The 12,710-nt window shown below is 37.6% G+C and overlaps 1 long non-coding RNA gene across 1 annotated transcript; it reads right to left on the bottom strand.

The window, feature by feature from the left end:
* Positions 1-2,629: 2,629 nt before the first annotated feature.
* LOC121251856 lies at positions 2,630-3,738 on the bottom strand. The gene is made up of 2 exons (XR_005938130.1): positions 3,033-3,738; positions 2,630-2,929 (listed from the first exon to the last, which is right to left on the bottom strand). It is a non-coding gene; the product is annotated as an uncharacterized LOC121251856 (long non-coding RNA).
* Between the last annotated feature and the right edge of the window lie 8,972 nt (positions 3,739-12,710).

The following is a 12,710-nucleotide window of genomic DNA, read 5'->3' as shown; positions in this document are numbered from 1 at the left end:
CCTATATTTCCATAAGACTAAAGTCCTTGAAATTCTATAATATTATTCCTCTCCAAATATTTATAAGATTAGACCAGAAGACTGTTTTCAACTTCAAAATATCATAAAACTATCAATCCTACTATCAACACTAATTAGACACGGGTAGTTTTGCAATTTAGAAATAACTCACTTGGGTTTCATGCGAGAAAGTTTCAGATTAGCCATTTGGTCTATGTTATATCGGAGGGGAAGGGAGAGGGAACGTGGAGAGAGAGAGGGGGAGGGAGAAACTAACGTGAGAGAGAGGAAGGCCAAAGCTAGGTGAAGGTTGTTCACGACGGTGCAATCATGGGCGCTTCAACGGTGGCTACATACATGGGCTAGAGCTGGCTGAGTAGCTCCCGACTTGGGTTTGTAGAGGCTCGTGGTGGCTGCAGCGTGGTATGGTGGTGAAGCTATAGTGGACGTCTGTGCATGGCTAGGGGCTGGCCGAGGTGGGATGTGGCCTTACACGGTGGCTCTCGGCTGAGACGGGGAGGCAGCTAGCCTTAAGATTGCTCTGTTTTTGTTGTGGAAAACAGAGGACGTCGACTAGTGTTCCCTTCGTCCATGTGCGTGTTTCCATGGGAGTGGCTTGAAGTTGGTCGACTCGATTGCTTTCGGCGAAGGCTTGTAACGGTCCTACGGCAGCGTGACTCTCAGTCTTCTCGTGGCACTGTTTTGCAGTGGGTGACGTGGCTACTGCGGTGTGGAAGAGGCTAAGAGGCGAGAAAGGACCCATATAGGGTTAGGTGTTGTCGTGACAGGGAACCGGGTATTGTGAGAGAGAGGAACCAATGCGTGGGATTAGAGGGAGAGAGAGAGAGGGCGACGTGGGGCTTATTCTGTGGTGGTTGATGGCTGAGATGTGGAGGCTAGGTGATGGTTTCACTGTGCAGCAACGGGTGTCTTCATGGAGGCTACCGGACTTCACATAAGGGAGCTCCATGGTGGTACTGCTTGTGCAACTACACATATGTATGTATATATATATATATATACATACGGTACCCTGGGGCAGAGAAAGAAACATGGCGTGCATGCTACGTGGGTACAGCAGTCGGTAGGGGTTAGGGGTTAGGAATTTTAATTGGAAGAGGGATTTTAGAATTGTAATTTTAGTGGAAAGTGGAGCCGCGTATGGCTTAGGGTTATATAGAAATGGGCATTGGGCCTAACGGTTTTTGGGTTCATTTCATGGGCCAAAAATTAAAAAGTTTCCATGGGCCCCATCTACAGTCCAAAACAACTCGCCCGCTGAATATCTTGGGGTTTCAGAAAAAGAACTCTTGGGCATAATACAAAATTTAAAATGGCCCACTTAGTTCATAAATATTAAATAGATTTTAATTAGATTTTTTTTTTTTTTTCTTTTGAGTCCAAAGAAAATTCCAAATCCACCGTAAAAATTTAGCCCGTGGACGTATCTAAAATTATCCTGAAAATCTCACTTGAGGTTTTTTTGAGACATTGGCCCATTAAAAGTAATCTAAGACCAATATGATTTATTCATTTTTCAGCTCTAAGGGTTTCGGGTCGGGTTGTTACAATCGGACTGCCTTGGAGTCTGAAGGGTGGCGGTCACCATGCTTTTTTATTATTCAAAAGGATTTGGTTAACGTTTTGTCCTCTTATTGCAGCTTGTCATAAAAAAAAATTATTTACACTATGTCCTGATTGAAGATAAATTTTTATTAATCACAGGATAGTTTTGGAGTATATATGTGGTGATCCTCTCACCCCAACATAAGATGTCAAATTATTTAAGTTACTTACGTAACCATCCATTTTTAATTTGATGATATCGTGTAATCTTAAAACTCTGAGTAATGCTATAGATACAGTTATGAGTTGTGCATACATCGCACATTCTTTTTAAAAAAGAATGAGATTTACGATTAAAAAATTAATATTTTTCATGTAGATCTCATATTTATTTATTTATTTAAAAATAAATGCGTGGTGCTTACCCACTATGACTACAATTACTGATCTCTTACATTTCTCTATTACTCCTACATTATCCAGTAATTAGATACCGGATGATTACTCTAATTACGCCATTAGCGTCGTGGTGTTGTTTTTTCTTTATTAAAAAAATGTATATTTTATATATATATATATATATATATATAATACCCTAATTGGTCGCCTGTACGTTAAGTTCTACCTTTTCAAATTTTAACTTAATGTCTTAATTATTTAACCAAATCCTATTTTGTTCTCTATAATTAATTAATAGGTTGGATAGAAAGGTAAAGAAAAGATAAATTCTATATAAAAGTCTTACACCACACACGTCTACTTAATCAATATGTGATTTGTCATTTTTATTATTATATCTTAATGCTTAAATATGTATGTTTAAATAGAAGTGCATGCAAAAATAACAAAACAAATGTTGGTTAGGTGTAAGGCTTTTTGCAACATTTCTCAAAAGGAAAAAAAAAAAAAAAATTGCAAATTAATTAAATGTGGTGACTCAACCCTTGTATATCCTCAATGTACCAAATTGTTTCTTCTAGATAACTGGAGCATGAGAAAAGTCCGTTTTAACCAACTGTTATAGCAAATGACTCATGAAGATTAAGAACATCACTGTGGCATATATATAAAACAATGTCTTTATTAAATTATTTCTCTTCTTCACTGCTTACACAACAATCGTATCATGTGTTTTTGTAACTTATTTCACAACAGCTATAAGCCTATAATTAGCATATAGAGTACTTCATTTCTCTGATCTTCCCTTGCGCGCAACTTGTGTTTTTGTAACTTTTTCACAGCAGCATGCCAGCAGCTGCAAGTATACAGCTTGCAGATAGAACCACCGCCTTCCCCTTCATTATTCTAGCTTGTATAAGAACGCTTATTATATAATTGACATGCACATATATTTGCATCCCTGCTGCACAAAGGAAACGTCTCATCAGTTGAGATCATATATTCTCATGCATGCATAAATTATTCATGCGTCCCATTTCATAACTACATATATATATATGACTTACTGCTTTCATCCAGGATCTTATCAGATTCCTGGAAAAGGAGGCAAATAGTACACCGTTCCCGGTGGCAGTGCCCTCTTTGAGCCAGAGCGATGCGGCGGCGGAGGAGGAGGAGGAGGAGGAGGAGGAGGAGGAGTTTCATCATCACATTTTGGAGGTGGTTGAGATTTGTGGTGGGGTTGAGGTGGAGGAAAGATGGTGGGTAATGGTGATGGGGATGGAATTGAGAGTTTCTTAGGAATCCCAAGTTGTGGAGATGGGAAACGGACTGCTGTGATCTCCATGGGCAGAGATAGAGAAGCAGTGAGTAGTAGTGCCAATAGGCAAGCTGTGGTTAAGGAAGCCATGAAAAGGGTTACTGTTAATTTCTTTTATTGCTTCTGCTACCATGCATAAGTACTACTGACTCGACCCTATTTATAAACTGCATAGTTTGCAGCAAACCTCGGTAGCTATTACGAGGAAGTTGGGCAATAAGGAGAGAGAGACCATGCTATTGATCAATTGCTTTTTCTTTTGTGTTTTTTCCTTGAACGTGTTGGACACATCGAATTAATTAAGTAGCCACTTGGTATTTGAAGACCCAGAATGTAGACGAATATCGATAGTTGATCAATGGGTCAAGGGGGATAGACTCCAAGGTAGACTTTTGTTCTGGGAATTAAAAATGCTTGGGGATAGGGATGCGTGTGACACGTGGTTTGATGCATGTCCCTAGCTAATAGGAACACTGTGTCCTGGGAGGACTTCTTAGTTTTTACGATCGAATACCTTATAACTTTTAACAGATTTTATTTTATTTTTTAATAAGAGGACGAAACTTTTAATTTGATTGATAATTTTTTTATATATGAAGAAAATTTAAAGTGTTGAATGGTGTTTTGACAATCGAAACGATAACTTTCAACACATGACATGTACATTCTAAAATCTACATGATTGTTTTCGATTATTTTCGGCCCCTCATGACCAAAAGAGAAGAATGGTAGCCTATAAATTACTAAAGTTCTCGAGAAACTTCAAAGAAAATTACAAGAAAGTATCAATATTGCAGCCTAAATAGACCAGACTCAGTTTTTGCTTACACATGAATGGCAATATTCCACATGAAGGCGTCTTGACTAGCGTTTACTTTAATTTAACTAATTCCAAACGGGCCCTTAATGTTTGTTATAATATGAAGAATATTATAAACCATCATTACAAGAAAAATAAGTATTTATGACGGATTATTTGTGACGATAATGGCTATTTACGACGAAAATATACTACTTTTAATAGGAAATAGTCATTTTCACAAGAAATAATTAATTATAAATAAACAATTTTCTTATAGTGCATTAATCCTAACGTTCTTGTTTTTCTTCTATATATATATAAATATATATATATATATATATATATATCGTCTAATTAATAAGAGGCTATTAATTGATTTCTTTGCATATGGAAGACAACCTAATTTATATTAGCAATGATGCCTTCATTCAGCTTTAGATCTAACATGAGATCATGATTAAAAACCAAATTATAAATAATTTAATAATTAATACGGCCAGCTTGCAGATCTAGATCAAGATTATATGTTAGAAAATAAATCCTCAAAATTCATTCTAAACCAAGACTACGACTTTGAAATTCAAAGTTATTCCCTTAAAAGCTCACTGGCCTGCACCCCCAGAGCACATATTCACACGATGATCAAACGAAAAGAGAAATTAAAGAAAAACCCCATCGTATCGATCGATCGATAATGTTTCTATGCATAACGCGGTAAAATTGCTGTTTGTAATGAACAATTAATATTTCTTCTAAGTTAAGTTATAAACTCTTTGCTAATTGGGTTTGATCAGGTTCTCCAGGGGACCACCATGCATCCGTTTTTTCCATGCAAACAAACACTACTTTTTCCTTCTCTCAATTCCATCTTAATTCGTTTTCAATCAAAATCAATTTCGATGCATTTTATGAGCGTATTTATTTGTTGTTACAGCCGGCTGTCAAAATTAAATAAATGTGCCTGCAGGCCTATCAGGTATGTGTGCTTCATAAATTACTTTCCAGAATATCAACTGAATGTTCCACGTATTATTAATTGGGATGCCCTTCTGCTAAGGACATGTAGACTTTTTATTGCAAAAAGCTTAAAAGTATAGTATTTTTATTTTGAAATCATCATTTATCTTAAAAATTTAAATTGATAGAAAGACGTAAATTTTTATTATTAATTTTATATCTTAACATGAGTACTCTCCCTTAGTGTGGGCCAAACTCTCCCTCAATGAATGAGCTCAACACATAAAATATTTAATTAAATATGATAAAGTATAGAATCAAGGTTCGAACTCAGACATATCCTCTAATATCATGTAAAATTACCATTTGTTTCAAAAATTTAAAGCTGATAAGAAGAAGTAAATTTTTATTATTTATTTTATATTTTAACATCTGCTCTTAGTTTTATGGGCTTGGTTCTCAAAATGGCAATACTTAGACACTGCAGACTTTGAATTATCCTTGATTATTGCTAGACTTTTTGGCTGAGACGTAATAAATTTCTGTATGATGGTTTTTTCCAACATCCCTCTCAACTATTTTAGATGGCTAATGTTTCGTTGGAAGAGTTTTAGCTAACCATTCAATCTTCATTTCATAATACAATACAAGAGCGAGTTCCTGTTCAGGTTTGGCAGCCCCCATTGTCAAATTTTATAAAAGCAAATTGGGATATTGCTATGAATTATCAAAGTAAGAAGATGGGCATTGGTATTATTCTAAGGGATGAAAATGGGAGTGTTATTGCTACAAAGCAGCTTTGTAAGTTTGGAAATCCAACGCCTCAAGTTGCAGAGACTTTTGGAGCTTTCTGAACTGTTGCTTTTTGTATGGAGCTGGGCTTTGAGTCTTTGACAGAGTGATTTTTGAGGGATGTTGAGGATACTTAGCCTTACTCTACGGCTTAGCATATGCTTACCATATTTGACATATTTGACCCGTAATTCTAGACTTAATTCTAGGAATATTTCATTGTATCAATTTACTCTTTTTTTTTTTTTTTTTTTTAAGAAGAGGACGGAACCTCAATTTTATTGATTGCCCTCACTTGTGGCGGAGGAAAACTGTGGTTTTAAAATACGACACCTGAGAGGTACATATAAGCTAAAACTAGAAAAAGAAAACCCAGGCATCAAAACCATTATAATCATATAGAGTACACGGCCTTAAGAAAGATACATAACCTATATCCGAACAAGCCAAAGAGAGGAACCTGCAAAAAGCCAAGCACACAAGAAAAAGGGACACGCATATAACGCGAAAGCAATGAAAGGCAAGCAAATAACGTAAAACTTACCAGGCACGATGCTTATGAGATCCTCAGGTAGGGCATACCCAATTTGTCCATGCGGAGAAGACCCCTCAACAGGCTAGGCAGCATGTGAATATCAAACCAATTCGAGTTCAAACCCTCAGCCCCACACTTAGCTAGAAAGTCAGCCACAACATTACTTTCACGAAAAATGTGATTCATTGTATATTCCAGGCTATTAAGATGTTCTTGTAAATCATCCCAGAAGTCTTCTAAATACCAAATGGGGCACTTATTCTTAACAATCCAATTAACCATCAGTTGAGAGTCAGTCTCTATTTGAACACGATAAAACCCAAGCGCGTGACATCTACGAATGCCTTCCAATAAGCTGCTGATTTTGGCAAAATTATTGGTACCCAGACCCAAGGGAACAGAGTAAGCCAGAAGTAATCTACCATTCTCATCCCGAATAACACCCCCAGCGCCAGAAGCGCCAGGGTTCCCGAAACTACTACCATCGGTATTGAGTTTAACCCAGCCCTGAAGAGACCGGTGCCATTTTACCACCCAGACCCTCTTGGGCTTAGGGAACAAGACTGGGATATCCAGTCTATTCAAAATATCTATGTCCTGGGTGGAAAGAGAAAGCACTTTCATGATCTGATCCATGATGCGCCGGAGCCAAAGTTTAATAGCGTGCCATACCGACTCTTTTGAATGAGCCTTATCTTCATAGCGGGCTTTACAACGCCTCTCCCAAAGTTTCCAGGTAATAATAGAGGGCAGAAAGCCAAAAATGATTCTAACCTGTGAAGACTTACCCTCACGACGAAACCAAAAATTAATTTGATCCTTCCAAGTATAGAAAGTGGACATATGAACCCCTAGATGAGTGGCCGCTAGCCGCCAAATGTGTCTAGCAAAATCTCCCGTGCAGAGCACATGGTTCAAGTCCTCAATATGACCCTTTTGACAACAATTACATTTAGAGGCCATTGAGACACCCACCATTCTAATATTCTCATCAACACTGAGGCAATTATTAGTAGCCTTCCACATCATGATGGAAATCTTCTTGGAGAGATTGGTATGCCATATCCACTGAGCCCAGGGTAAAGGAGGCACCCGAACCTTTATACAATCCCAGGCGCTCTCAGTAGTAAAATTGCCCTCCTTATCCTTCAGCCAAACAAGCGCATCTTGACCCTCCTTCCGTCTAGCCAAAAAATCATACAGAGTATTGGCTTTCTGATGGCCCACTAATCTGTTCAGAAGAGAAATATCCCACCCATTCTCAATGCGACACTCATTTATCTTAAGCAAGGGGTGCTCAGACACAGGAAATTGACCATAGAGCAGACCTTCCTCGTCCTAATTGTCATACCAAAAGGCTATATTGCCTTCTTTCACAGTCCATTTGGAACCATTTACTCCTACTTACCATATATTTTGTAATCAGTCTTTATGCTATTTGATTTGTATACTGTAAATGGTTATAAATAGAATATACTCACCACTTTACAAAGTGTGGTGGTTTCATCAAACCCTCTCAAGGGAGATGCCAAAAATGTTGTGAACTTTATAAAAGCTGCTTCTGGTTTATATATATATATATATATATATATATTAATTCCTCTTGTGGTCATCTTATACAAGATGTTCTTGCTTTGTTGTCCGTCTTCTCAGGTTGGGACTTCTGTTATGTTCCAAGATATGTTAACCATGTGGCTCATCTCTTAGCTAAAGCTGCAATTTATTTACTTAATGAATATGTATTTCTGGACAAGGTTCCAGATTGTATTAAACATCTTGTAATGTTCTATGCAAATTTATAAAAGCCTAGTATGACTTTTTCTCACAAAAAAAAAAAAAAAAAAAAAAAACACCTTCCTTCCTTCTGACCCTAAGATTGTGGATTTGGGTGACTGCTGACAAGGTTGAACTTGCTCAAAAATAAAACCTCCTATATGCATCATGTGCAACCTTCACCCAAGTAAGAAATCTGTGAAGTGGATATAAATATTTCATGTTACAACTGATAACTACATGGCAAGTTTACAATTTTCACATCAACAATGTCTGAATGATAAGCAAAATAGACAGTCTCATGTCCACTCCAACGTAGATCAGCCATGCACTATGCAGCATATATATAATATATAAGGTAACCAACCCATCAAGAACCCTGAATACTTCTGCAGATAAACAAACGCAGTGTGGCCTTGAACTTGTCACCTTGGTTTTTATTTTGGCACCCAAATGGAAGCTGTTGTTAAAGGCCTGGACTTCCAGCACAGTGCCAGCCTGCAATTCTCATGTTTTACCCAGTACCCTCCGCTAAAGAGACTGACCAGGTACTTGGCCTGAGAAATATTACAAAAACTAATAGGGATTGGCTTAAAACCCTTCAGGTAGCCAAAGCCCTTTCCCCACAACATTCTCTCCTCCTCATAAGGGAACTGCCTTAAACTATCTAAAATTCTAATCCCCAAGAACTCTTTTTCTATTAATCTCAATTCAGACTTGTATCCACCACAAGAACTACTAATTGCCAATGAGTCTGAAAAGGCAGCATAATGGTGAAGCGCCTCGCAGAAGAACTCAACAAATGACATGGATGAGATTCTAGCAAAATTATACAACTCTTCTTCTACTAAGACAACAATCTTCGGTGATAATCTGCTTACCCCGGCCAAGAAAGTGTTGACTGTTGAGAAACTTCTGGTCTGCATTTGAAGCCGATGCATCATACAGTTGGCTATCAGAGTGCGACCCACTTTAATTCTAGCAAAATCTTCTTCTTTCTCCATCACCATCTGATCCAACGTGAATGGTAAATCGATCGAATCTGCAAACTCTTTTAGTCTTCTTCCTGTCTGATGAACAATAGCTGCATTTTCCTGGTCCACTACGATTGCTGTTACTTTGAAGGAAGCATCATTTCTCATTGCAAGATCAACCATCAATGGTGGCCATTGCATCCCCTCCATGATGTCAAAGTCAATGACATGAACCTCCCCTTCCCCTTGCGAGGCTTCAAGGATTGCTTGGTTGGCTGTGAAATGTGCAAATTTCACGCAAGGGGACAGTTCTTGGAGCATTTGAAAGGCAGCCGTAGTGTTTGTCTGTCTAGAAAGAAGCTTATGGTGCATTTCAGTCGTATTCGCAGTCCTGTGATGGAGACCTTGAGTGAAGAACATGGCCAACTTGTGAAATGAGTTGTCTCCGTTTTCTCGATCAAGTAGGAGATTGTTGAGCTTTGCAATTATGGTTGAAGCAAGAAGCCAGTTTTGGTCCTCTACTGCTTCAGCTCCCATCAATAATAGATCAGTTAAGCTGCTATCTTCCATCAACTGATCTTCTTGAATTACCTTCAAAGGGGAATTTCCATCGGTCAAAACACTCACTTGTTCTTCTTCAGCCTGATTTAATTCACAACCCAATTCAGTTTCTACAACACCTTCAAGTCGTGTTTCGCTCATGTCTTGATAAATGGAATCGATGTTCACGAGCTCTCTCTCTGTTTGGAACAATCTTCCCATGTCACTACAGGCAAAGATTCCGCCTTGCATGGTGTTTGGGGAGAACGGATCTCCGGTTTGGAGAGAGTAGGAGGTTTCCAAGCTACCAATATCATGGAGTCCGTCGTAGTAGCTGGAGCTGAAGGGGAAACAAAATTGCTCATTTTCCATTGCATTAATGGAGAGAGAGGAACTAGAAGGTTACTCCTACCTATGGTTTATACTTTGAATATATAGGAATAGGATGAGCAGAGAAAAGGAACAGAACATAAGAGCTAAAAGTTTTCGTGAGTATTTAGAAAACTCAACCTTCCAAAGATATCAAAAGATAAAACTAATGAGTACAGAGTTAATGCCAAACCAGCATGTCATGGATAATATCATATTTTCATCGTCTCATTTGTCAATCTAATCATTAATTTGTAGAAACGAAATCATTGAAATCTTTCATATTTTACATTAAATGGGGATTGGACTCTGCAAATATAAAACTAATGCATGAGACGTGGATGATGATGATGATGCTGGTCGGTCTAAGAGTCCAGTTAAATCTGTTATTTTGGCTCATATTTTTAGTGATATGGTTGAAAGACAACAACATATGGTGAAACTAGCAAAAGAAAGGCAGCAGTACATAACTTGTAAGCACCCAAACTGTACTTGATCTGGTACCAAAAAGAGGAAGATCTTCAGAATATCCTTTGGCCCCAATATTCTCGAACTGGTTGATAAGTATGATCATTTTGTCTAGAGTGCATATGAGTTCTGAAGCAAAAGACAATGAGAAAGACAACCATGTAAACACATCATTAAAGTATGAACTAAGATGCCCACCTATGAAACATCAGAAGAATAAATTTTATTCCTCAAATAGATTAATGAAGACTAGTCGAAATGCTCCAAACCGCAAGCATCAGCACTTGATATCAGGGAAAAAGTAACGAGAATTACAAGGAACCATGCCACACACCGCCAGGCGCCACAGAAACAAATAATCGAACATGTCTTCTTTTTACATCCTTCTATCAAGACCAGAGATCGGGGCTCCATGAAATTTAGTGGCTTCATTCTATGGCTAATGTTATTTCATTTCCAAATATATATAATCGAAGAGAATCAATTCTTCAACGTTCTTTTATCAAGACTAGAATCATGCATCACTTGATCTATGGCTAAGGCTATGATATCACTAGGCAGGCATGTAGCAGAAGCATCTCAACCTGCTTTCACTAATTTTTCATTTAGCAGTAGTACTTTCATGATCTCCTTCTCATGATCAAGTTTATTTTAGAAGTATTAATCTTGACACCACATCTTCTTCGGCTGTTATCACATGTCATTCATTCTTATTCACTAATTAATCTAATATGCATTGCATTGCAGCGAACGATCGACCACGTACTGCAGTACTTGTTTAGATCTGGTCATTACTTGACATGCATGATTCTGGATTCTTGTAATATTAGCGACCTCTAACAAGACAAAACCTATACTACTGCTATATGTCTTGATCATTTAAATCCGATTTGTTCTAAACCTGAATCAAACAGACCATGCAGCCTGCATGTAGTCGTACTTGTGTTACAAGATATCTACCTTCCAAGCTAGCTGAGAACATCTCATAATTACGCCAAGTTTGCTTTCTTAAATGAGCAGTGAATGTTATAATAGAGCTCACTCTATGGTCTATCTCTTAATTCCCATTTGAGACTTCCAAGTTTTGACAACAACTCAAGAGACCAGCTTGATCCTAAACGGACATGATCATCCGCGCTCTCTCTCTCTCTCCGCCATTATTCCTGCAAATGGACTACCAATTGACTTAAATTAAGTCGTGAATCAAGTTCCCAAGTTGGAAAGGGGATTGATTGCTACATCTGTTGGAGAATAAGTTTGTCTCATCCTTTGTACTTAGGACCTAATGACGCATCAATTATATATATATATATATAAGAAATAATCCACCTAAATTATACATAAAGAAATCAATTAAAGCCACATTTAATTTAATACAATCTTATGAAGCTAGTAAAGAGAACATTTTAAATTCCACAAGTGGGTCACAGGTCGCATCAAGTATACGTGTTATTCATCAACAGCCTAATAAAACAAATCTGCATGTTGTGATTAGGGCGTTGGTCCTTTTCAAAGGCTAGCTTCAGGGAAGTGTACATGTATATGTATATATAACTTTAAAAAAATGGTAGGTACAAGTTAAGTGTACAGGTCTCATGTAGATCCCTTCTAAGAATAATAATTTTTTTTACACTTTTACAATAAGATCCATATTTTTATAAAAAGACTGCAAAGTTTGTATACGTGAAACTTTTACAAAGCATTATTCGACCTTTTAACAAGTCTGGAGAGGCCCAAAAGTGGGAATTTAAATAATTGGGCCAAGAAAGAAGGTAGTTGCACGTGAACCTTTACACCTTGAGATCCACACCAATTTATACCCGAAGGCCCAAATACACTGACACGTCATCAGGAACCCATGACTTCATACTCGGATTGAATTATTATTATTTATTATTATTATTATTATTATATTACATCTCTTATATTAAATTCAAGACAAAGTTCTACTGCCCTCCTCCATAGTGCAGTACATTCTGCAAGGAAAGGGACCCCATTGAAAGATCTGTTTGAACAAGGAGAGAAGAGAACCTTCCCCCTTACAATTTCTTGCTATCAGACCAATCCCCAATTTGTGATTCTTCATATCCAAAGTTGCATCAAAATTAACCTTCTGCTGGTTTGATCCATCTTGTTTGCATTCTACTATTCACTATTGCCACAGCTGCTTCATTCTTCAATCTCTGAGCATCTCGAAATTCACCCAAACTTGCT

Source organism: Juglans microcarpa x Juglans regia, chromosome 2S (assembly GCF_004785595.1).
Source record: "Juglans microcarpa x Juglans regia isolate MS1-56 chromosome 2S, Jm3101_v1.0, whole genome shotgun sequence".
NCBI lineage: Eukaryota > Viridiplantae > Streptophyta > Magnoliopsida > Fagales > Juglandaceae > Juglans > Juglans microcarpa x Juglans regia.
The sequence above is the reverse complement of the archived record's forward strand: the minus strand, read 5'-3'. Positions and strand labels throughout refer to the sequence as shown.